This window comes from Macadamia integrifolia, unplaced genomic scaffold (assembly GCF_013358625.1).
Source record: "Macadamia integrifolia cultivar HAES 741 unplaced genomic scaffold, SCU_Mint_v3 scaffold2178, whole genome shotgun sequence".
In the NCBI taxonomy this organism is placed as follows: Eukaryota; Viridiplantae; Streptophyta; class Magnoliopsida; order Proteales; family Proteaceae; genus Macadamia; species Macadamia integrifolia.
This window is the reverse complement of record NW_024868557.1, coordinates 15,366-27,297: the sequence shown is the minus strand read 5'-3', so window position 1 is coordinate 27,297 and position 11,932 is coordinate 15,366. Positions and strand designations below refer to the sequence as shown.

Sequence of the window (11,932 nt, the reverse complement as noted above, 5' to 3'; positions counted from 1 at the left end):
TCACCATATAAACTACTTAATTTTCTTAACCATATTTTGTAATGATACATTTTACGTGTAATTTTTATTTTACATATTATAGCAAATGGTTTTTGATGCAAAGTGAAGTGAGATTTTATAACTAAATATGGAATGATTTGAAGTTAATGTTAAAGTCACATGGGGTAATGATTGTATATATTTCTTTTTTAAATATGAAAATTTCATTTCCCTTCTCTTTAATTTCCCTTGTAGCCGAACATAACCTTATATTTTTTTACTTGAAATTTAAGTTCAAATGTTAGATTAGTGTCATTACGTTCCTTCTCAAGTTTCTGGTTGCTTCTTGAAGCATATGTTCCCAAGAATCATATAAATATAAAGGGATAAGGTTTTTTGAGCTAGTAGAGTACTATATATAAACCTTCACAAATTTAATTTTTTTAATAGAGAAAATAAAATTGTCCTTTCCATGTCAGGTAGAGTTGGGTATAAAAAGTCTCAGCTGCCCTCTGCAAGCTAGGTATTTTCATGCTTGGTTGTGTTTGAGCATGGGAACTGTGTTTCTTTGCCTGCTTTCAATCATTATTTTATTTAAAAAATTTTAATATAATATTACATGTTAAGAGATGCAGTATATTCTTTTTACTAGAGCCTTTTCTCAAATATAAAAATAAATAAAAATAAATGTTTCATGTGGGGGATTCTTACGTGTATATGAAGGTCAATAAAAAACGCATGAAAAAGAATCTACATACGAAACGTTTTTTATTTCCTGAGAAACAAACCGATGTGTCTCACGGCACACACATAGAAACCATTTTTCTAATAAATAAATGGAAAATAGGGAACAATTTTGCAACCCGTTGACGCAACAAATATGCACAGTAAAGTGGGTTGCAGGGGGTGGACCCACAGTACCCAGTGTTTGGACTAGGCGTCTAACTTTTTAAGGGAGGCGTTTCTGAAATGATTGCCACTGTCTCCTCCTCTAATTTTTGAGAGAGAAAAACAAAACGAAATCCTAACATTAATTGGGTCCCCCTCTCTCTCTCTCTCTCTAATCAAAAGCTGGGACAATGGGTAAGCGTGGACCAACAACCCCTTTGCTTGTGTGTCACGTGTCAACTCCCATGTGGGTCTTGCACCGAGAAAGGAAAAAACCTCGTCCCTCTCTTGGGGGCTGGGGACTGCAAAAGGCTGGAAGTGTACCATGTAGCATAAGAATGTAGGTTAGTAGGTCTCATTCGGATAGCTTCCAGTGTACATGCAGCATAAGAATGTAGGTCAGTAGGGTCTCATTTGGCTAGCTTCGAGTGTACCATTTAGATTAGTATTTTCTTGCAACAAATATTTGCTTGTTCTTATTGTCTATCTATTGAAACATTCATCTTATGATCTTGTAGGCTACTTCAGATGTGTGATAGAAACAAGGAGTGAGTTTTTTTTTTTTTTTTTTAGGGTAATTTACTATCACTCCCCCACATTAAGCCTATATTTACTAAAACTCTCTTACTTTTTACATTTTTACTGATATTCTCCTATTTTATGATTTTAACATATCTTTTTTCCCTGCTATTTTTAAATACCCATATTACCCTTCATTTTCACTTGTAACCTATTATACTTTTTTCATGTTGATTAATTTAAAATATGGTTTGAAGTTTGAACCAAACCTCTTACAAGTTTTGTCTCATCCAAGCATCTAGGATATTGACATAGCTGATGTGTCCTTAAAGATATTATTATTTTATTTCGTCTCATCCAATCATCTAGGATATTGACATAGTTGATGTGTCCTTAAAAATATAATTATAATTATTATTATTATCCATCATTACAAATTTAGCAATCTATTTTTTTTTTTATCGATATTAGATTGGTATTGGTCTCAGCCAATCTAAGGGTTAAAAAAAAAACTCGTGGCTTGATTGGAACATATGATATCGATATAGATTTAAATCGGATACAAAATTATTCTTTTTTGAATTTACAATATCCTTGATGATTAGATGAGATAAAATTTGTTAGTGGTTTGGTTCAAACCATGTTTTGAACCAATCAATTTGAAAAAGAGTGTAATAGGTTACAAGTGAAAATGAAGGGTAATCTGGGCATTTAAAAAGAGCAGGGGAGAAAGAGATGTAAAAATCCAAAAACAAGAGAATATCAGTAAAAAAGTAAAAGGTAGGGGAGTTTTAGTAAATATAGGCCAAGTGTAGGGGAGTGATAGTAAATTCTCCTTTTTGGAAAAATATGTTAATAGAGTATATGGGAGAAGGATGTAGAATTGTGACAGCATATTATAGCTTATAACTATTAAGCAATAGAAAATTACATCAAAAGCCAAAACAAAGATGATTTATTTCTGTTCAGAACATGCCTCCTAGAAATTACCAGACCCTGCAAGGCCCTAGAGAAGCTAATGCAAGTGCAACAGAAAAGGTTAATGCAAGTACAATTCTACAAGAGAGATTTTAGAATTGTCTAGCAAAGCCAGGATAGACCTAGACTGGATCTATGGAGTTAATTGGGACAGCTCAAAATTAACCCAAATGGTTCCGAATTGGTTCCACCTTTTTTTGGGGCAGAGATAAGAGAGATCCTAAAAACTAATTGGTACAAATCATAAAAATAGTTTTATTTAATATTTTTTGTATATTGAAACGTGCCATATAATGTTTTCCTTGCATTATGCTTTCAAATATTAAAAAATAAAAAATAAAAAAATGATTGCTCTGAATGTATAGATCTTCTAAGATATTTATAAATAAAGAAATATATCAACGTATGATCCTGGCTGCCCACAAGTATCTCATCACATTCTTATACCCGACAACATATTAGTAACATAGTAAATGTACCTTAGCAGATCCCCATGCACATGTTAGTAACAATGGGTAGTAGCTTAACTTCTGTGAGGACAAACAGGACATGTTAGCAATCCCAGTACATGTTAAGATTTCTTATGCCATCGACGCATGTTACCGCAGATGTATGATAACAAAAGTTTTGTGCTTTGGTAGAGAGAGAGAGAGAGAGAGTCTTTCTATGCTGATCTAGACCTCCAATTGTTACAAATGGGCCCATTAATTTACGGGGCCTCGCCCATAGAAAGAGTCTTTTAAGTTATGATTTTTCTACCAAAAAAAAAAATGTTATGATTTAAACGATTCGATTCCATTCGATTTTGATTTGATTTTTCACACCTTTAGGTTTATGAGATCGGATTCTCTACATGTACGTGCATGTGAGGATCCAACACGGTTCCCTATTTTGCTTTTATATATACTACTCTTCATCCTATGAATGGCAGATAGTGAGACAGGTTTTTGGATCATCAGATGTATCTGTAGAAGATCCAATCTCTATGTTTATGGGGTGTTTTTTTGCCAATTTTAACTGATCAAAGGATGGAGACTGCACTAATGCTATCTAAAAAACCAAATTATGAATCTCAAATGCAAGCAAGCCTAATGATCAAATTTGTGATAAGATATGAGACACAAGAAGTAACTGCATTGTTAGGTGAAGAAATCAAATCGGTGGAAGGAGTGGGAAAATAGATGAGAAGAAATCAGGTTTATGATACCAATACTAGTCTCATTGATGGGATGTATTGCATATATAAAAACATACCCAATTTGCCACTACCAACCATATCAACCTACTGATAACCTCTCTGATTAGGGGGGAAAATTCTAGAAATGCTAAAATAAAAGGGAAAAAAGTTCCACAAATGGTAATTCATGAAGAAGGGTTCGGAATGCATTCAAACCAAGTGGAGTTTAGAGAATCATGCGATTGATACCAATTATTTCTACGATACGTGGTAGTTAATTGGTACCTAGCTATCCAAGAAAAGAACATTAAGGCTAGGGAAATTAGCATTCCTTGCAGTCAAAGCTTGGTTTGTTGATTCCTATAGTCTAGGTCTATCCTGGCTTTGCTAGACAATTCTAAAATCTCTCTTGCTTGGGAGTCTCCACATAATGGTTTTAAAAGATGAATCGAATTGATCAGAACCCCCTAGATTGGATTGAATCAGTATCGGGTGAGACGAATCCTCAATCCTGAACAATCTAATACCAATCCATGGGAAGTTATAAAGAAAAAAAAAGCACTATTTTTTTTTAATAAAAAAATAAGGAGTAAATCTTCATAGATTAATCATGTCTTTCCTATCTAAAATTTTTTACTCCAAGTCCGATGACGGTTGGGCCAAGTCAGTCAACAAAGCGTTTGGCTACATGATCACCCCCATCCAGAAAAAAATAAGTGAAAGAAGAAGTCCTCTGTTGTAAGGGGTAGGATGCTTTGTAAGCAAATAGCGTCATTAGAGAGAAATTCCTCTCCCCTATGTAGGCTGGTACAATGACATTTGTACCCCCATTTAAACCACCTCCTATATTAACAACGAAGTCTATTTAATTAGATTAACAAAATGACATTTATACATGTGCTATTGATATTAGCCTATTAGGAGTATGATTTTGTTGCATGTATGTGCATACGTACGCTCAACACTAGACAAATGAAAAAAACGTCCATTCCCATGCCATGCCAGGCCCATGTGTATCTAGCTTTGCCTAGGGCTAAGAGCGCTCTCAACAAACCTCCTCTCTACAATGTACAATACAACAGTAATCTTGTCAGCTCATCCCTTCCTTTCACCTCTTCCTTCCCCTATATAAATACAATGCAGTACTATTTCATCCCCACCCTTTGTTTCAAACCCAGAACTACCTCTGATGGCATCGTGGTGGTTTCTTAATTCAAGCTTCCGATCTCCCAACCTTCCTTTTCCCAAAGGACTTGGTTCTGTTAGGTTTGCATTGAAGCCCAGGAAAATTTCCCTTAAGCTGCAAAAGGTGCATAAGAATATGGGTGTTCCTATAGAGAAAAGGAGTGAAATCAAATACCCAAGCAATGAAATGAAATGATGTTTTTGGCAATACCAGTAGCATTTTATAATAGAGGAGGAGGAGGTGGAGGTGGAGATGGAGGAGGAGGAGGAGGAGGAGGTGGTGGTGGAGGTGGAGGTGGAGGAGGAGGACACCCCAGCAGTGAAATGAAACACACTCTGATGTTTTTCGCAATAGCAGTAGCATTATATAACAGACGAGGAGGTGGAGGTGGAGGTGGAGGTGGAGATGGAGATGGAGGAGGAGGAGGAGGAGGAGGAGAAGAAGGAGGAGGTGGAGGAGGTGGAGATGGCGGTGGAGGAGGAGCCAGTACTTTTCCGAAAGGACTTGGTCCTGTTAGGTTTGCATTGAAGCCCAAGTCAAAGGTGGATAAGAAGATGGGTAAGGAGGAGGAGATGGAGGTGAAGGTGAAGGTGAAGGTGGAGGAGGAGGAGGAGGAGGTGGAGATGAAGGTGGAGGAGGAGGAGCAGGTGGAGGTGAAGGTGGAGGAAGAGGAGAAGGTGGAGGTTTAGGTGGCGGTGGAGGTGTTTCTGTTAGGTTTGCATTGAAAAAAACCAATAGCTAGCATTTTTTTTTTTTGGAATTTACGTCTTATGTAGGGTTCTCTGTTTTTGTTTTTGTTTTTGCTTTTTTTTTGGATTTGGATTGTACACCAAAAGGTGATAGAGGTTTTTTGATTTGGATTGTACACTGGAAGGTGACAGAGGTATGGTAGTATGGAACTGAACTAGCTAGTTGCTTTTTTCTTCTTCTTTGTCTCTATGAGATATTTTTTTTGGGTGCAAAGTCTCTGTGCGATTTGTTGGCAATTTAAGTTGGTTCTATCTATGCTTTTGCTTTGAGGGTTTCTTCTTCTGCAGCTTAGCAGATTTTGAAGGAACCCTTTATCCTTTATGGGGTTGAATGTATAATTAAAGTAATTTATATTGAATTTTGGGTTCTTGAATTGGAGAAATTTGGTGGGTTTGGCACTGGTGGTGTTGAATTTTATGAAAGCGATGATAGTGTTGCTCCGGAGATGAAGCTCCAGATGCTGACAGCAATGGGGATTATGTGAGACTGGGTTGCTTCAATGATCGCGAAGTCGGGGACTTCGGAGGGGAGCCTCAATGTCCTAGGAACGGAAGGTTTCTCTGGTGGTGGGTGAAGGTGGCTTTTTTTGGTATTTGCGTCTTGGCACTTGCCGTTGTTGGTATTATCTGGGTCTTGCCTATTATCTTGTCTTCCTAGTACGAAGATATATCCATTTCAAGTGAAAATGTTGATTCTGGATTGTTGGTTACAGGTTTTGCATAGACGCTTGGATTTTTAGTATTATTCAAATTGCAATTCTGTATTGGAATTCGTAAGTTAAAATAATGCGATATACCCAGGAATACGACATGTGCAAGTCATTTGTGCGTGAAAGTGCGACTTTCATCTATTTTCAAAGATCGTTTAAAGTGGATTTACCCATCCAAACCGATGGATTATGCGTTGGCGGTTGCGTGCATTTTTTTTTTTTTTCATTTTCGATTGTGTTCTTGAGAAATGTTGTCGGTGTCCCCATGGACTGCTGGTTCAGTATCAGCTTAAAATTTTGGTCAAATCTTCTTTCTTTTCCTTGATATTCTTTATTCTAGGCATTCGGTGTAAACAGTGCTGGGTACTTTTGCAGTCGACCATTTGATATCTCTATTCCTGAATATACAGGACTAAGAGGGCACTATTGTTGGGGCCCTAGATGTAAAGGTGACCTCCCTCAAATGGATGAATCTGGGATTGATTGTTATTCGGAGCAGAGAAACCAGGGGCGGTAGGAAGATACACTTGGTGGAGTAGTGACTCTAGAGCAGGGTGGAATGACGTGCCAAAACAAATTATTGGTCTTTCTTTAATCAGTTCCGATTTTTTTATTGCAATTCCATATCTTCATTGTAATGTACACTTCTTATGTTCCAGTTAATTTCCATTTCATATACCTTTATTCAGCCCGTGTATCAATGGCAATGAGGACATGTTGTCTGTAATTCATGCAAACATATGCAAGCCTCATGGAATGTTTTATGATATATTTGATATAATCCTAATTTTAAGAGTGAACAACATAAAATGGAAGCGCAATCTCGTACAATTGGCATTAAATTTCTTGGCTTGGGCGAGCTTCTCAATCACAAGACTGTAAAGTGCTTCGTTGGGCTTGTAATCCTTACGTTTGGACATTCTCTCCAATTCATTAAGAACCAATTCAGAATCTCTTAAGAGGTTTGAAAATTTTTAAAACTTCATTGGGTGCTAACCAGTCTTTATGATTCAAGCGATCCAATACTTTCATCTTATCAATAGACGCAGAAGATGTATAATAAGCAGAGTAGTTACGTAGTTACAACTTGATAATCTGATAATACCCAAATCGACCTGAAAAGCTAAAGAAAAGATTGATTTGGGTATCTTCTGACGACTGCGACAAACCAATCGATGAGCCATTTCTAGATTTAGTGGTGATGGGATGGTGTGCAAGGCAAAAAAAAAAAAAAATCCTTCTCAAGCACCGGAATAGAGCAGTAAGAGAGAAACCAGAGAGGATTTCAAGAGGAAACATCAATAATGGCAGTCTTCTGTCTCATCTTTCTCTTCTCTGTGATTTCTATTTCGTCCTAAAACAGTTCAGGATGTGCTTGAAAGCTTTGCGGCTCTTGAGCCATTCTTCCCCACCCAACCAGGGTTTTAAAACTCGGAATCGGCATCTGTATCATTCACGGCTGTATCTCAATTTCAATCGGCTAAAGTCGGTTCAGAACGTGCCTGAAATCGGAGTGAATTGGCCCATCAGATAAACCCAGCGCCCAACCATCTCTCAAGAATTCATTTACTAATTCTTATATTGAAAATTTATTATTATACCAGTTATCATTTTTCTTTGCCTTGTAGTGTTATTGTTATGTATAAGTTATTTGTATTTTCCAAAATTTGGAGTGAGGGCTTCCATGACAAGGAGAAAAATGAATGTTGTCAATCTGGTGTGAATATTTGGGGGTGGAGAACAAATGGGGAATGCTATATTATTACTATTATTAATATCAACCAAAATAAGAGTCTATAACCCAAAAATATGTACAAGCAGGGCAACAATACATAAAAGTGTCACAAGACCAAACCAACATCTCTTTCCGAGTCTCCCTCCATCTAGTGCATTTTAAAACAACAAAGACTAGCCTCCCTTATTTCCCATTCTATGGTGCAATACCAAACAGTAGTCACAACCAAACTATGAACATTGCCCTTATTGTTACCACCTCATTCCTAATATTATGCAGCAATGGAGAGAGAAGCCTTCTTGCTTTTCCCTCTTTTCCTTGACAGTAGCATCTTTAGCAAAGTTGCGCCCCCACCTCGTTTCTTAAGAGGAACAACCGCAAGAGAATCAGATGTAGTGGTCTTAATTTTCGTCCTTTTTTTTATTTGAACTGGGAGCCTTTACTGTCTCTACCGGTACAGTGGGACCATAGAGGGAGTTGGAATCATTAGCTGGAAGGGTGAGAAGCTTCTGAGGTTCTACACTGCATATAATTTCTTTTGTCTTTGGAGAGTTGAGATCGTCACCCTCGGCATCATCCTCTGCTAGCATTTGATAAAGTAGGGAGGACCGATGCTTTATGTTCTTAGTTTTGTTATTTGCGGTGGCGGCAGGGGTTGTGGGGATAATTTTGTCAAAGAAAGAATCCTCCCTTGGAGAAGCCAATGCCTTCAACTGTTTCTCCAGGTTTAAGATGGTTACCTGGCACTCTGCGAACTTTTCTGATGCTGCTGTGATCTCCCAGTCCTGCAAAGTTGATTCAAAACTCTTCTGAGTCTATTCAAGCTTAAGTGATAATTGTAAGTAGAATGCCCTGAAAAGAATCAATCTCAAAATTATCTACCCTGAGCTACATGGCCACCCAGAACTTTTCATGTAAAAAAAATATGGGTTCCCAACTTATGATGGCTTTCATTCCCCCTACACTGAAAACCTTTCTTTTTGTAATGTTTATGGGTTAGGTAATATTTTGAAGACATGATGCCAAAAATCAACCAAGGGTTTCTGTTTATTTTCACAAGTGTTGGGGAAGGAAAGTAGAGAAGAAGACGACTTGGGTGTGTTTCCTTGACATTTTCTTCCTCCTACTTTGTCTCTAATATGTTCTCTCATGGTTATTTTACAAAATCTGACAAACTGGAACTCCAGCTGAGCCTCCCTCAAGTGGAGATGGCCTGTGAATTTGACATTTGGCCAATCAAAAGGATACATTATTCATCTAATGCTCAGAATGACTGAATTAACCCCACAACGATAGTAGGAAAGGTTAAAGGAAACCTTTCCCAATTTATAAATACTTGTGAAAAACTTTTGAAGAACATCAAAATAAATTTCTAGTTTATAGCTCCAGTGCCTTACGGCTGCGCTACAGCTTTTGTGGGGAAGAAGAGGGACACAGTGATGATTGGCGAGACCCTCTTATCACCTATCAGCCGAAAAGCATGTTTTCATGTTTTTAGTGTCAATTTCTGCTGCAATTACAGTGTATACAGCTAGAGTCCGGATTCTTTCCAAACTGGACGGTCCCCACATGGAATCAGATTCAAGGATTATTGAAACCCTGCCCTGAGCCAGATTAGCTCTACCGGGAGGGGACCCATACCATCCTGAAATTTTCAGATGAGATAAACCACCTGACTCCTTGGTTCAACGGAATGTTTCGTAATGGAGTTAACGTTAGGGTCAGAGTTCATGCTCTGCAAAGAGTACAGGGATGGCAATGGGGGACCTAACTGCCTACATCTAACTTGACCCTGAAAGGGACGGGAGCAAAGCTGGGGATTTTCGGGAGTGAGGAGTTCATGACGGGAAGAAATCAATTATTAATGGATGGGACGAACTGGTAATTAGTCTCAAACATAAGTTGTAAAGTGCAAATAACCTTGTACAGCCATGTAAATTGTGATACCCCCCTCTTAAATTCTTCCATGTCATAAGCTAAGAGTGGAATTAAGGAATCTTATAAAAGGCCTTAACTTTCATCTAAGCAAATCCATCTCCACTATTACGAACTCCAGATGTTGGGTGAACAAATCAATAAGGCTTAGGCTCCCTTTGGTATGATTTAGAGAATTATTTTAGCGGGGTGATTTCAAATTAGTAAGGTATTTGATATGAGTATAACACCTCTATGACATTGATATTGAATTAATGTGTTATTCACCTATTTTTGAAAGACTTTTCATTACAACAATTTCATGCCAAATACTTTAATAAACGTGAGTTTATAGTGAGGGTAAAATTGTCATTTGAGATTTGTAATAAGAATGAAGCAAAAACATGCTTTTCTCTCTCCTAAAATCCACCCCTTCCACAATCTCGCCTCACTCCTCACTCTTAAAATAATAATCATATTAAGTGAAAGGGTTCCGAAAAGCAACGTGGCCCCTATATCAATGTGGAGGCCAATGGGAGCACTAATAGAACCATCAGTAGAGGTGGGATCTCCGCCTTTCTTGAGTAGGGTTGGTCATTCCATCTCCACTCCATGTTACATGACATATCAATTCCGACAAATTGATTAATGTATGTATTTATAACTTTACATGGACCAACGGTTTTCCTACACAACACACTTAAAAAGACCTTTCTGTAGGACCAAAATATCTGCCATATGGGCGCTCAAATGGAGAGAAATTTTTATGGACGGATAGAGCTTGAGGTCCTCCACTGACATGTGATATTTCAACCTAGACAAAGTCAGCCATGTGGCTAAATAATGCTCAGAATGACTGAATTAGCCCCACCAACGATAGTAGGAAAGGTTAAAGGAAACCTTTTCCAATTTATAAATACTAGTGAAAAACTTTGAGGAACATCAAAATAAACTACTAGTTTATAGCTCATCAGAGTCAACACACTGGTACACTCAGTTAAATACTTAAAGGTTTAGAGGTTAAGCGATAATAGGAAAGGAATATATTTTTGGAAAGTAAAGTGATATCTTACCGTTCGGAGTTGTTCTTCTTCTTGATTTGGATTGTACTTTGGAATTTCACTCTTGGTCACACTGCAAGTCAAATATTACAGCAAGTTAAATATTTCAGAAACAAATAAATTTCTTTATTTCGTAAAAATTAAAATCAAAAGAACAAATTGTTTTGTACTTCTCCAATTCTTCACAGCAGTTGCTTTTGTCTTCCAGCTCTGCCTCAAGTGAGGAGAACTTTTGGCAAGCCTCATTTAATTCAACCTTGGAAACTGTAAGCTGGGTATCAAGATCTTCATTGAGCAATATGTAGTTTTCAATTTGATCTTCAATAATCCCCTTTGAGGGATTGACACCTGACTCAACTTTGGAGACCATAAATGAATTGCTTTCATTTGAATTATGGGAACTTCCAAAAGGTTTGTCAACAGACACTATTGCCAATTTTTCCATCTCCACAAAGTCATCCATTAGACTTATGTCTGAAATTCCAACAGTACTGCATTATTGCCCCCTCGGTTTCCCATTTCAGAAATGATCCAGTTCTGAGATCAAAGCAGAAGCCCACCATATTGTAGAGCTTGGCTCATCTTCATTGCCATCGCCAGATATAGAATCAAGGGACAGTCCATGTGATGAGGGAAAACTCCTTGTCAGTTCCATAGTTGTTCGATCTTTTGTTAGTACTCCAAGCTGACTCTCAAACTGTGACAATTTCGAAGCTATTCGGGCACACATTGTCCTTGAATACTGGAGTTCATTGTTTTTCTTGGATAGTGCTTCCTTGAGATTTTTATTGTCTTCCTCCATAGAAAATAATTACTCAGTTAAAAAATTGGTCCTCCTACTGGGATTTTCTGGAGAGGTATCTGCACCAAAGTCCTTCACCATCAAACATGTCACTGGAGGATTTGACTTCCTTGTCCTCATATTAGCAGAATATTTTCCCAGCATTTCAACTTCATTCTTCATTTTTTCCAAAGCAGCTGGACCTGGCAATCGTTTTCGAACCAGTAGTCGCAATCTCTGATATTCTGCTTCTAA

General features: G+C 37.6%; 1 pseudogene; it reads right to left on the bottom strand.

The window, feature by feature from the left end:
• Window positions 1–8,192: 8,192 nt before the first annotated feature.
• The window catches only part of LOC122065999, a 6,570-nt pseudogene continuing 2,830 nt past the window's right edge, over window positions 8,193–11,932 (bottom strand).